The sequence below is a fragment of the Periplaneta americana genome, chromosome 5, assembly GCF_040183065.1.
Source record: "Periplaneta americana isolate PAMFEO1 chromosome 5, P.americana_PAMFEO1_priV1, whole genome shotgun sequence".
NCBI lineage: Eukaryota > Metazoa > Arthropoda > Insecta > Blattodea > Blattidae > Periplaneta > Periplaneta americana.
Window position 1 is genome coordinate 41,496,083 of NC_091121.1, and position 12,384 is coordinate 41,508,466.

Here is a 12,384-nt window from a genome sequence, read left to right on the forward strand (position 1 = left end):
TGCTCTCTCTTTCACCTTTGTTCTCTCCCTGGCCCATCTGTTCTCTACCTGTTCCCTCTGTGCTCTTCCAATCCTCTTTGTCCTCTCCCTGAATTCTTTGTTCTCTCCCTGCTCCCTCTATTCTCTCCCTGTCCCCTCTGTCCGCTCTCTATCCCTTCTGTTTCTCCCTCTACCCTCTATTCTCTCCCTGTCCCCTCTCTCCTCTCTCTCTCCCATCTGTGCTCTCCCAGTCTCCACTGTGCTCTCTCTATCGCCTCTGTTCTCTTCCTCTTCTCTCTGTGCTGTTCCTAACCTCTGTTCTCTCCCTTTCCCCTGTTTCTCCCTGTAAGCTCTGTCCTCTCTCTGTCCCCTCTGTTCTCTACCTGCTCCCTCTGTGCTCTTCCTGTCCTCTCTCTGTACCCTTTGTTCTATCTCTGTCCCCTCCATTCCCAGCCACTCTCCTCTCTGCTCTCCCTGTTCTCTCTGTGCTCTTCCTGTCCTCTCTGTTGTCTCTCTGTCCCCTCCATTCCCAGCCAGTCTCCTCTCTGCTCTCCCTGTTCTCACTGTGCTCTTCCTTCCTCTCTGTTCTCTTCCTTCCCCCCTGTGCCCTCTCTATCCCCTATGTACTCCTCCTGTCCTCTCCCTGTCCCCTCTGTTTTCTCTCTGCCTCCTCTGTACTCTCCAAGTCTTCTCTGTGCTCTACCCTCTGTTCTCTTTCTGTTCCCTTTGTGCTCTCCCTGTCAACCCTGTTCTCTCCCTGTCCCCTCTGTGCTCCTCCTGTCCTCTCTGTCCTCTATGTGCCATCTCTTCTCTCCCCTCTGTTCTCTCCCTGTCCCCTCTCTTCTCTACCTGTTCCCTCTGTGCTCTTCCTATCCTCTCGGTCCTCTCTCTGAACCCTTTGTTCCCTCCCTGTTCCCTCTATTCTCTCCCTGTCCCCTCTGTCCACTCTCTATCTCCTCTGTTTCCACCTCTTCCCTCTCATCACTACCTGTTCCCTCTGTACTCTTAATGTCCTCACTGTCCCCTTTCTTCTCTTTCTGTTCCCTCTATAATCTCCCTGACCCCTTTGTCCTTTATCAGTCCTCTCTGTTCTCTCCCTCTCCCCACTGTGCTCTTCCTGTTCTCTCTGTACTCTCTATATAACCTCTATCCTCTCCCAGTCTCCTCTGTGCTCTCTGTGTCCCCTCTGTTGTCTCCCTAACCCCTCTGTGCTCTGCCTGTCCCCTGTGTTCTCTCCCTGTTCTCACTGTGCTCTTCCTCTCATCTCTGTTTTCTCCCTGCCTCCTCTGTGCTGTCCGGGTATTCTCTGTGCTCTCTCTCTCCCCTCTGTTCTCTTCCTGTCCCATCTGCTATCTATCTCTCTCTCTCTCTGTACCCTTTATTCTCTCCCTCTCTCCTCTGTGCGCTCCAAGCCCCTCTATGCTCTCCCTGTCCCCTCCGTTCTCTCCCTGTTCTCTCTGTGCTCTTCCTGTCCCCTGTCTTCTCTCCCTGTTCTCACTGTGCTCTTGCTGTCCGCTCTGTTCTCTCCCTCTCCTCTCTGTTCCCTCTGTACTCCACCTGTCCTCTCAATGTACCTCTGTTTTCTCCTTGTCTCCTCTGTCATTTCTATCTCTCTCTCTCACTCTCTCACCTCTCTATTCTCTCCCTGTTTCCTCTGTGCTCTCTCTGTCCCCTCTGTTCTCTTTCTGTTCTCTCTGTGCCCTACCTCTTCTCTCTCTCCACTCTATGTACCCACTGTTCTCTCCCTGTCCCTTCTGTGCTCTCTCTGTCCCCTATGTTCTATCCCTGTCTTATCTGTGCTTTCTATATCCCCTATGTTCTCTCCCTAAACCCCTCTGTCTTCTCCCTGCCCCCTCTGTCCTCTGTCCCCTCTGGTCTCTCCCTGTCTCCTCTATCTAATCCCTATTCCCTCTGTGTTCTCCCTGCCCCTCTCGTCTCTCTCTGTCCTCTCTATGTTCCTCCTGTCCCCTCTGTCTTATCTCTCTTCCCTCTGTATTCTCCCTGTCCCCTCTGGTGCCTCTCTCTCCGCTCTGTGTTCTCCCTGTCCCCTCTGGTCACTCTCTGTCCTCTCTGTGTTCTTCCTGTCTCCTCTGTCTTATCTCTCTTCCCTCTGTGTTCTCCCTGTACCCTCTCGTCTCTCTCTGTCCTTTCTGTTTCTTCCTGTCCCCTCTGGTCTCTCCCTGTCCCCTCTGTCTTATCTCTCTTCCCTCTGTGTTCTTCCTGTCCCCTCTCACTTATCTCTCTTCCCTCTGTGTTTTCCCTGTCACCTCTGGTCTCTCCCTGTCCCCTCTGTCCTATCTCTCTTCCCTCTATGTTCTCCCTGTCCCCTCTGGTTCCTCTCTCTCCACTCTGTGTTCTTTCTGTCCCCTCTGGTCTCTCCCTGTCCCCTCTGTCTTATCTCTCTTCCCTCTGTGTTCTCCCTGTCCCCTCTGGTCACTCTCTGTCCTCTGTGTTCTTCCTGTCTCCTCTGGCCTCTCCCTGCCCCTCTGTCTTATCTCTCTTCCCTCTGTGTTCTCCCTGTCCCCTCTGGTCTCTCTCTGTCCTCCCTGTGTTCTTCATGTACCCTCTGGTCTCTCCCTGTCCCCTCTGTCTTGTCTCTCTTCCCTATGTGTTCTCCCTGTCCAATCTGGTCTCTCTCTGTCCTCTCTGTGTTCATCCTGTCCCCTCTGCTATCTCCTGTAAACTCTGTTTTCTAACTGCTCCCTCTGCTTTCTTCTGCGCCCTCTGGCCTCTCCCTGCCCCCGTGTCTCCACTCTCTCCTCTCTCTGTTCTTCCTGTACCCTTTGATTTCTCCCTGCCTCCTCTGTCTTCTCTCTGTTCCCTCTGTGTTCTTCCTGTCCCCTCTGTAGTAGTAGTAGTAGTAGTAGTAGTAGTAGTAGTAGTAGTAGTAGTAGTAGGATTTAAGAAGGGCGCGTCAGCATCCCCTCTGTAACCTGTGTCTTCTTTCTGTCTACTCTGTCTTCTTCCTGTCCCCTCTGGTATCTCCCTGCAACCTCTGTCTTGTCTCTCTGTACCCCCTTTGTATTCCACCTGTCCCATCTGGTCTCTCCCTGTCCCATCTGTTTTCTCTCTATTCCTTCTGTGTTCTTCCTATCCCCTCTGATCCCTCCCTGCCTCCTCTGTGTCCTCTCTGTCCCCTTCGTGATTTTTCTGTGGCCTCTGTCTTCCCACTGTTCACTCTGTGTTCTTCCTGTCACATCTCGTCTCACCCTCTCCCTTCTGCTATCTCTCTGTTCCCTCTGTGTTCTTCCTATTCACTCTGATTTCTTCCTGCCTCCTCTATCTCCTCGCTGTCCCCTTTGTGATCTTTCTGTGCCCTCTGCTTTCCCTCTGCACCCGCAGTGTTCTCCCTGTTCCCTCAGGTCTCTCCCTACTCACTCTTTCTTCTCTCTGTCCCCCCTGGGTTCTTATTGTCTCCTCTGGCCTCTCCCTGTCGCCTCTGTTTTCTCCCTATTGCCTGTGTGTTCTTCCTTTCCCTCTGTCTTCTCTCTCACACCCCGTGTTCTTCCTTGTCCCCTCTGCTCTCTCCCTGCCCCCGTCTGCCTTCTCCCTGTTTCCTCAGTGTTCTTGATGTTCCCTCTGGTCTCTTCCTGTCCCCTCCTGTCTCTCACTGCCCACTCTGCCTTCTCCCTGTTTCCTCAATGTTCCTCATGTTCCCTCTGTATCCCGTGTCTTCTCTCTGTCTCCTGTGTTCTTCCTGTCACCTCTCATCTCTCCCTGGCCACTCTGTCTTCTCTCGATATTCTTCCTGTCCACTCTGCTCTCCTTGCCCCCTCTGTCTCATCCCTCTTCCCTCAGTGTTCCCCCTGTCCCCTTTGGTCTCTTTCTGTCCTCTGTGATCTTCCTGCCCCTCTGGTCTCTCCCTGTCTCCTCTGTCTAATCTCTCTTCCCTCTATGTTCTCCCTGACCCCTCTTGTCTCTCTCTGTCCTCTCTGTGTTCTTCCTGTCCCCTCTGGTTTCTTCCCGCCCCCTCTGTCTCATCTCTCTTCCCTCTGTGTTCATTCTGTCGCCTCTGGTCTCTCTCTGTTCTCTGTGAGCTTCCTGTCCCCTCTGGTCTCTCCCTGCCTCCTCTGTCTAATCTCTTTTACTTCTGTGTTCTCCCTGTACCCTCTCGTCTCTCCCTGTCCCCTCTGGTCTCTTCATGCCCCCTCTGTCTCATCTCTCTTCCCTCTATGTTCTCCCTGTCCCCTCTGGTCTCTCTCTGTTCTCTGTGTTCTTCCTGTCCCCTCTGTCTTATCTCTCTTCCCTCTGTTTTCTCCCTGTCCCCTCTGGTCTCTCTGTCCTCTCTGTGTTCTTCCTGTCCCCTCTAGTCTCGCCCTGTACCCTCTGTCATATCTCTCTTCCCCCTGGGTTCTTCCTGTCCCATCTGGTCTCTCTCTGTCCCCTTTGGTGTCTCCCTCCCCCCTCTGTCTCATCTCACTTCTCTCTGTGTTCTCCCTGTCCCCTCCGGACTCTCTCAGTCCTCCGTGTGTTCTTCCTGTCCCCTCAGGTCTCTCCCTGTCTCCTCTGTCTAATCTCTTTTCCCTCTGTATTCTCCATGACACTTCTCGTCTCTCTCTGTCCTCTCTGTGTTCTTCCTGTCCCCTCTGGTCTCTCTCTGTCCTCTGTGCTCTTCCAGTCCCCTCTGGTCCCGTCCCGTCCCCTCTGTCTTTTCTCTCTTCCCTCTGTGTTCTCCCTGTCCTCTCTGTGTTCTTCCTGACACCTCAGGTCTCTCCCTGTCTCCACTGTCTAATCTCTCTTCCCTCTGTGTTCTCCCTGTCCCCTCTCCTTTCTCCCTGCCCCGCTGTCTAATCTCTCTTCCCTCTGTGTTCTTCCTCTGCCCTCTGCTCTCTCCCTGACCACTCTGGTGTCTCTCTGTCCTCTGTGTTCTTCCCGTCCCATCTGGTCTCTCTCTGCCCCCTCTGCCACACCTCTATTCCCTCCGTGTTCTCCCTGTCATCTCTGGTCTCTCTCTGTCCACTGTGTTCTTCCTGTCTCCTCTGGTCTCTTCCTGTCCCCTCTGTCCTATCTCTCTTCCTTCTGTGTTCTCCCTGTCCCCCCTGGTCTCTCTGTCTACTGTGTCCTCCATGTCCCCTCTGCTCTCTCACTGTCCTCTCTGGTCTCTCCCTGTCTCCTCTGTCTAATCTCTGTTCCCTCTGTGTTCTCCTTGTCCACTCTGGTCTCTCGCTTTCCCTTCTGTTTTATCTCTCTTCCCTCTGTGTTCTCCCTGTCCCCTCTGGTCTCTCCCTACTCCTCTTTCTAATATCTGTTCCGTCTGTGTTCTCCTTGTCCACTCTGGTCTCTCGCTTTCCCCTCTGTTTTATCTCTCTTCCCTCTGTGTCCTCCCTGTCCCCTCTGCTCTCTGTCTGTCTCCTCTGACTAATCTCCCTTCCGTGTGTGTTCTTGTCCCCTCTCGGTATCTCCCTGTCTCCTGTCTAATCTCTCTTCCCTCTGTGTTCTCCCTGACCCCTCTGGTCTCTCCATGTCTCCTCTGCCTAATCTCTCTTCCCTATGTGATCCTCCTGTCGCCTCTGGTTTGTCTCTGACCCCTCTGTCTTATCTCCCTTCCCTCTGTGTTCTCCCTGTCCGCTCTGGTCTCTCCCTGGCACCTCTGTCTTATCTCTCTTCCCTCTGTGATCCTCCTGTCTCCTCTGTCTAATCTCTCTACCCTCTGTGTTCTTCTTGTCCCCTTTGGTCTCTCCTCATCTCCTCTGTCTAATCTCTCTTCCCTTTGTGTTCTCCCTGTCCCCTCTGGTCTCTCTCTGTCCCATCTGTGTTCTCCCTGGCTCCTCAGTCTTATCTCTCTTCCCTCTTTGTTCTCCCTGTGCCCTCTGGTCTCTCTATGTTCTTCCTGTTACCACTGTCTTTTTTCTCTTCCCTCTGTGTTCTCCCTGTCTCCTATGGTTTCTCCCTGTCCCCTCTGTCTTATCTCTCTTCTCTCTGTGTTCTTCCTGTCCCCTCTGGTCTCTCCCTATCTCCCCTGTCTAATCTCTCTACCCTTTGTGTTCTCCCTGTCCCCTGTCGTCTCTCTCTCTCTCTTCTCTATGTTTCTCCTGTCCCCTCTGCTCTCCCTGTCTCCTCTGTTTTATCTCTCTTCCCTATGTGTTCCTCCTGTCCCCTCTAGTCTCTCTCTCTCTCCTTTGTCTAATCTCTCTTCCCTCTGCGTTCTCCCTGTACCCTCTGGTGTCTCCCTGTCCCCTCTGGTCTCTCTCTGTCTCCTCAGTCTAATCTCCCTTCCCTCTGCGTTCTTCCTGTACCATCTGGTCTCTCCCTGACCCCTCTGTCTTATCTCTCTTCTCTCTGTGTTCTCCCTGTTCCCTCCGCTTCTTCCCTGTCCCCACCGTCTAATCTCTCTTCCCTCTGTGTTCTCCTTGTCCCCTCTGCTCTTTCCCTGTTGCCACTGTCTAATCTCTCTTCCCTATGTGTTCTTCCTGTGCCCTCTGGTCTCCCCCTGTCTCCTCTGTCTAATCTCTCTTCCCTCTGGTTCTCCTTGTCCCGCCTGGTCTCTCCCTGTCCCCTCTACTTATCTCTCTTCCCTCTGAGTTCTCCCTGTCCTCTCTGGTCGCTCTCTGTGTTCTTCCTGACCCCTCTGGTCTCTCCCTGTCCCCTCTGTCTTATCTCTCTCCCCTGTGTTCTCCCTGTACCCTCTGCTCTCTCCCTGTGCCCTCTGTCTAATGTCTCCTAAATCTGTGTTCTCCCTGTCCCCTCTGGTCTCTACCAGTCTCCTCTGACTAATCTCTCATCCCTCTGTCTTCTCCTTGTCCCCTCTGGTCTCTCCCTTTCTCCTCTGTCTAATCTCTCTTCCCTCTGTATTCTCCCTGTCCCCTCTGGTCTCTCCCTGTCTCCTACGCCTAATCTCTCTTCTCTCTGTGTTGTCCCTGTCCCCTCTGGTCTCTCCCTGTCTCCTCTGTCTAATATCTCTTCCCTGTGTGTTCTACCTGTTCCCTCTGGTCTCTCTCTGTCCTCTCCGTGTTCTTCCTGTCCCCTCTGTCTTATCTCTCTTCCCCCGGGTTCTTCCTGTCCCATATGGTCTCTCTCTGTCCTCTCTGTGTTCTTCCTGTACCCTCTGGTCTCTCCCTGCCCCCTCTGTCTCATCTCTCTTCCCTCTGTGTTCTCCCTCTCCCCTCTGTCTAATCTCTCTTCCCTTTGTGTTCTCGCTGTCCGCTCTGGTTTCTCCCTGTCCCCTCTGTCTTATCCCTCTTCCCTCTGTGTTCTCCCTGTCCCCTCTGTCTTATCTCTCTTCCCTCCGTGTTCTCCCTGTCCCCTCTCGTCTCTCTCTGTCATCTCTATGTACCTCCTGCCCCTTTGGTCTCTCCCTGACCCCTCTGTCTTATCTCTCTTCCCTCTGTGTTCTCCCTGTACCCTCTCGTCTCTCTCTGTCTTCAAAGTTTTCTTCCTGTCCCCCTGGTCTCTCCCTATATCCTCTGTCAAATCTCTCTTTCCTTTGTGTTCTCCCTGACCCCTCTGGTATCTCTCTGTGTTTTTCCTGTCCCATCTGATTATCTCTCTTCCCTCTGTGTTCCTCCTGTCCCCTCTGACTTATTACGCTTCCCTCCGTGTTCTCCCTGTCCCCTCTGATCTCTCCCTGTCTTCTCTGTCTAATCTCTCTTCCCTCTGTATTCTTCCTGTCCCTCTGGTCTCTCCCTGTCTCCTCGGTCTTGTGTCTGTTCCCGCTGTGTTCCTCCTGTTCCCTCTGGGCTCTCCCTGTCCCCTCAGACTTATCTCTGTCCCTTCTGTGTTCCTCCTGTCCCCTCTGTCTAATCTCTATTCACCCTGTGTTCTCATTGTCCCCTCTCGTCCCTCCCCTGCTCCTCTGTCTAATCTCTCTTATTTCTGTGTTCTTCTTGTCCCCTCTGGTTTCTCTCTATCCTCTCTTTGTTCTTCCTGTCCCGTCTGGTCTCTCCCAGTTCCCCCTGTCTTATCTCTCTTGCCTTTGTGTTCTCCCTATCCCCTCTGGTCTCTCTCTGTCCCATCTGTGTTCTCCCTGGCGCCTCAGTCTTATATCTCTTCCCTCTGTGTTCTTCCTGTCCCCTCTGGTCTCTCCCTGTCCCCTCTGTCTTATCTCTCTTCCCTCTGTGTTCTCCCTGTCTCTTATTGTTTCTCCCTGTCCCCTCTGTCTTATCTCTCTTCTCTCTGTGTTCTCCCTGTCTCCTCTGTCTAATCTCTCTTCCCTCTGTGTTCTACCTGTTCCCTCTGGTCTCTCTCTGTCCTCTCCGTTTTCTTCCTGTCCCCTCTGTCTTATCTCTCTTCCCCGGGGTTCTTCCTGTCCCATATGGTCTCTCTCTGTCATCTCTGTGTTCTTCCTGTCGCCTCTGGTCTCTCCCTGCCCCCTCTGTCTCATCTCTCTTCCCTCCGTGTTCTCCCTGTCCCCTCTGTCTTATCTCTCTTCCCTCTGTGTTCTCCCTGTACCCTCTCGTCTCTCTCTGTCCTCAAAGTTTTCTTCATGTCCCCTCAGGGCTCTCCCTGTCTTATCTCTGTTCCCTCTGTGTTCTCCCTGTCTCCTCTGTCTTATCTCTCTTCTCTCTCTGTTCCTCCTAACCCCTCTGTCTTATCTCCCTCCCCTCTGTGTTCTCCCTCTCCCCTCTGGTCTCTCCATGTGATTCCTCTGTCGAATCTCTCTTCCCTCTGTGTTCTTCCTGTCCCTCTGGTCTCTCCCTATATCCTCTGTTTAATCTCTCTTCCCTTTGTGTTCTCCCTGACCCCTCTGGTATCTCTCTGTCCTCTCTGTGTTCTTCCTGTCCCATCTGATTATCTCTCTTCCCTCTGTGTTCCTCCTGTCGCCTCTGTCTTATCTCTCTTCCCTCCGTGTTCTCCCTGTCCCCTCTGATCTCTCCCTGTCTCCTCTGTCTAATCTCCCTTCCCTCTGTATTCTTCCTGTCCCTCTGGTCTCTCCCTGTCCCCTCTGTCTTGTGTCTGTTCCCGCTGTGTTCCTCCTGTTCCCTCTGGGCTCTCCCTGTCCCCTCAGACTTATCTCTGTCCCTTCTGTGTTCCTCCTGTCCCCTCTGGTCTCTCACTGTTCCCTCTGTCTAATCTCTATTCCCCCTGTGTTCTTATTGTCCCCTCTCGTCTCTCCCCTTCTCCTCTGTCTTATCTCTCTTCCCTCTATCTTCTCCCTGTCCCCTCTGGTCTCTCCCTGGCACCTCTGTCTTAACTCTCTTCGCTCTGTGTTCCTCCTCTCCCCTCTGGTCTCTCCCTGTCTCCTCTGTCTAATCTCTCTTCCCTCTGTGTTCTTCCTGTCTCCTGTGGTCTCTCCCTATCTTCTCTGTCTAATCTCTCTTCCCTTTGTGTTCTCCCTGTCCCATCTGGTCTCTCTCAGTCGTCTCTACTTTCCCCCTGTCCCCTTTGGTCTCTCCCTGTCCTCTCTATCTTATCTCTCTTCCCTTTGTGTTCTCCCTGTCCCCTCTCTTCTCTCTCTGTCCTCTCTATGTTCCTCCTGTTCCTTCTGCTCCCTTCCTTGTCCCCTCTGTCTTATCTCTCTTCCCTCTGGGTTATCCCTGTACCCTCTCGTCTCTCTCTGTGTTCTTCCTGTCCCCTCTGGTCTCTCCCTGTTCCCTCCGTCTTATCTCTGTTCCCTCTGTGTTCTCTCTGACCCCTCTGATTTCTCCCTGTCCTCTCTGTCTTATCTATCTTTCCTCTGTGTTCTTCCTGTCCCTTCTGGTTTCTCCCTGGCCCCTGTGTCTTATCTCTCTTCCCTCCGTGTTCTTCCTGTCCCCTCTGGTCTCTTCCTCACTCCTCTGTCTAATCTCTCTTCCCTCTGTGTTCCTCCTGTCCCCTCTGGTTTCTTCCTTTCCCCTCTGTCTTATTTCTCTTCCATCTGTGTTCTCCATGTCCCCTCTGGTCTCCCCCTGGCACCTCTGTCTTAATTCTCTTCCCTCTGTGTTCCTACTGTCCCCTCTGGTCTCTCCCTTTCTCCTCTGTCTAATCTCTCTTACCTCTGTATTCTTCCTGTGCCCTCTGGTCTCTCCCTGTCCCCTCTGTCTAATCTCTCTTTACTCTGTGTTCTTCCTGTGCCCTCTGCTCTCTCCCTGTCCCCTCTGTCTAATCTCTCTTCCCTCTGTGTTCTCCCTGTCACCTCTGCTCTCTCCCTGTCCCCTCTGTCTAATCTCTCTTCCCTCTGCGTTCTTCCTCTGCCCTCTGATCTTTCCTTGCCCATTTGTCTAATCTCTCTTCCCTCTGCGTTCTTCCTGTGACCTCTAGTCTCGCCCTGTCCCCTCTGTCTAATATCTCTTCCTTCTGTGTTTTTCCTGTGCTCTCTGGTCTCTCCCTGTCCCCTCTGTCTAGTCTCTCTTTCCTCTGTCTTTCCTTGTCCCCTCTAGTCTCTCCCTGTCCCCTCTGTCTAGTCTCTCTTGCCTCTGTCTTTTCCTTGTCCCCTCTAGTCTCTCCCTGTCCCCTCTGCCTTATCTCTCCTCCCTCTGTGTTCTCCCTGTCCCCACTGGTCTCTCTCTGTCCTCTCTTTGTTCTCCCTGTCCCCTCTGTCTTATCTCTCCTCCCTCTGTGTTCTCCCTGTCCCCACTGGTCTCTCTCTGTCCTCTCTTTGTTCTTCCTGTCCCCTCTGTCTTATCTCTCTTCCCTCTGTGTTCTCCCTGTCCCCTCTGGTCTCTCTCTGTCCTCTGTGTTCTTCCTGTACCCTCTGGTCTCTCCCTTTCCCCTGTCTTATTTCTCTTCCCTCTGTGTTCTCCCTCTCCCCTCTGGTCGCTCTCTGTTCTCTGTGTAATTCCTGTTCCCTCTGTTTAATCTCTCTTGCCTCTGTGATCTCCCTGTCCCATCTGGTTTCTCTCTATCGTCTCTATGTTCCTCCTTGTCCCCTCTGGTTTCTCCCTATCTCCTCTGTCTAATCTCTATTCCCTTTGTGGTCTCCCTGTCCCCTCTCGTCTCTCTCTTTCCTCTCTATGTACCTCCTGTCCCCTCTGGTCTCTCCCTGACCCCTCTGTCTAATCTCTCTTCCCTCCGTGTTCTTCCTGTGCCCTCTGGTCTCTCCCTGTCCCCTCTGTCTAATCTCTCTTCCCTCTGTGTTGTCCCTGTCCCTTCTAGTCTCTCTGTCCCCTCTGGTCTCTCCCTGTCTCCTCTGTCATATCTCTCTTCCCTCTGTGTTCATCCTGTCCCCTCTGCTATCTCCTCGTAAACTCTGTTTTCTCCCTGTTCCCTCTGTTGTCTTCTGCCCCCTCTGGCCTCTCCCTGTCCCCTGTATCTCCTCTCTCTCGTCTCTGTGTTCTTCATGTACCCTCTGGTTTCTCCCTGTCTCCTCTCTCTTCTCTCTGTTCCCTCTGGTCTCTCCCTGCCTCCTCTGTTTTCTCTCTGCACCCTCTGTGCTATCTCTGTCCTCTCTGTGCTCTCCCTTGCCCTCTCTGTACCCTCTGTGTTCTGCCCGTACCCTCTGTGCCCTCCCTGTCCCATCAGTTTCCTCTCTTTCTCTTCTATGTTCTCCCTGTACCCTCTGTGCCTTCCTTGTTTCCTCTGTTCTGTCTGTCCCCTCTGTGCTCTCCCTGTCCCATGTTTCCTCTCTGTCCCCTCTGTGCTCTGCCTGTCCCCTCTCTTTCCTCTCTGTACCCTGTGTGCTCTCCCTCTTCCCCCTGTGTTCCTTCTGACCCTATGTGCACATCCTGTTCCGTCTGTGCTCTCCCTGTCCCCTCTGTGCTGTCTCTGTGCTCTCTGTAGCCTCTGTGCTCTCCCTGTCCTCTCTGTTGTCTCCCATTCCTATCTATTTTCTCTCTGCCCTCTCAGTGATCTCTGTATCCTCTCTACTTTCTCTCTGTGCTCTATCTGTCCCCTCTTTTGTCTATTTTTCCTGTCTACTTTCTCTCTTTTCTCTATCTGCGATATCTGTACTCTGGTTGCCCTCTCTGAACTCTATCTGCATTCTCTGTATTCTATTTACCTCCTCTGTACTCTGTCTGTACTCATTTTGGCCTCTCTTTTCTCTCTACTTTCTCTCTGTTCTCTGTCTTCTCTCTCTGTCCTCTCTTTGCCCTCTATGTGCTCTCTCTGCCTTCTCTCTTATCTCTCTGTACTCACTGTGCTCTCTCTCTCTGCTTCTCTGTGCTCGCCCTGCTTTCTCTATCCTCTCTTCCCACTCTCTCTGATCACCACCACTGCAGCTTGCCAAGTGTTAGTATGAAATGCTGAAACATTATTGAACACTACAACACCAAACAATGAATGGAAGTAATAAATCTTGCTATGCATTTGGAAATGAATTAAGATACACATTAGTCTTTTTAATTTTTCTATAACTATTAGTATAAAATTAGTTATTATACCAAAGCACTAAAGTATTGCCACATTCATATAAATCCCGTCATGAATTTAGCAATCTTCATGCATGACCAGAGTCCCTATTGCAGCTGTCAAAGTATCAGAGTAAAGTCGTCAATTTCTATTCAAAGCAACAAGACCCTAAGAATTTGGAAAATATTTTCAAACAGTTCA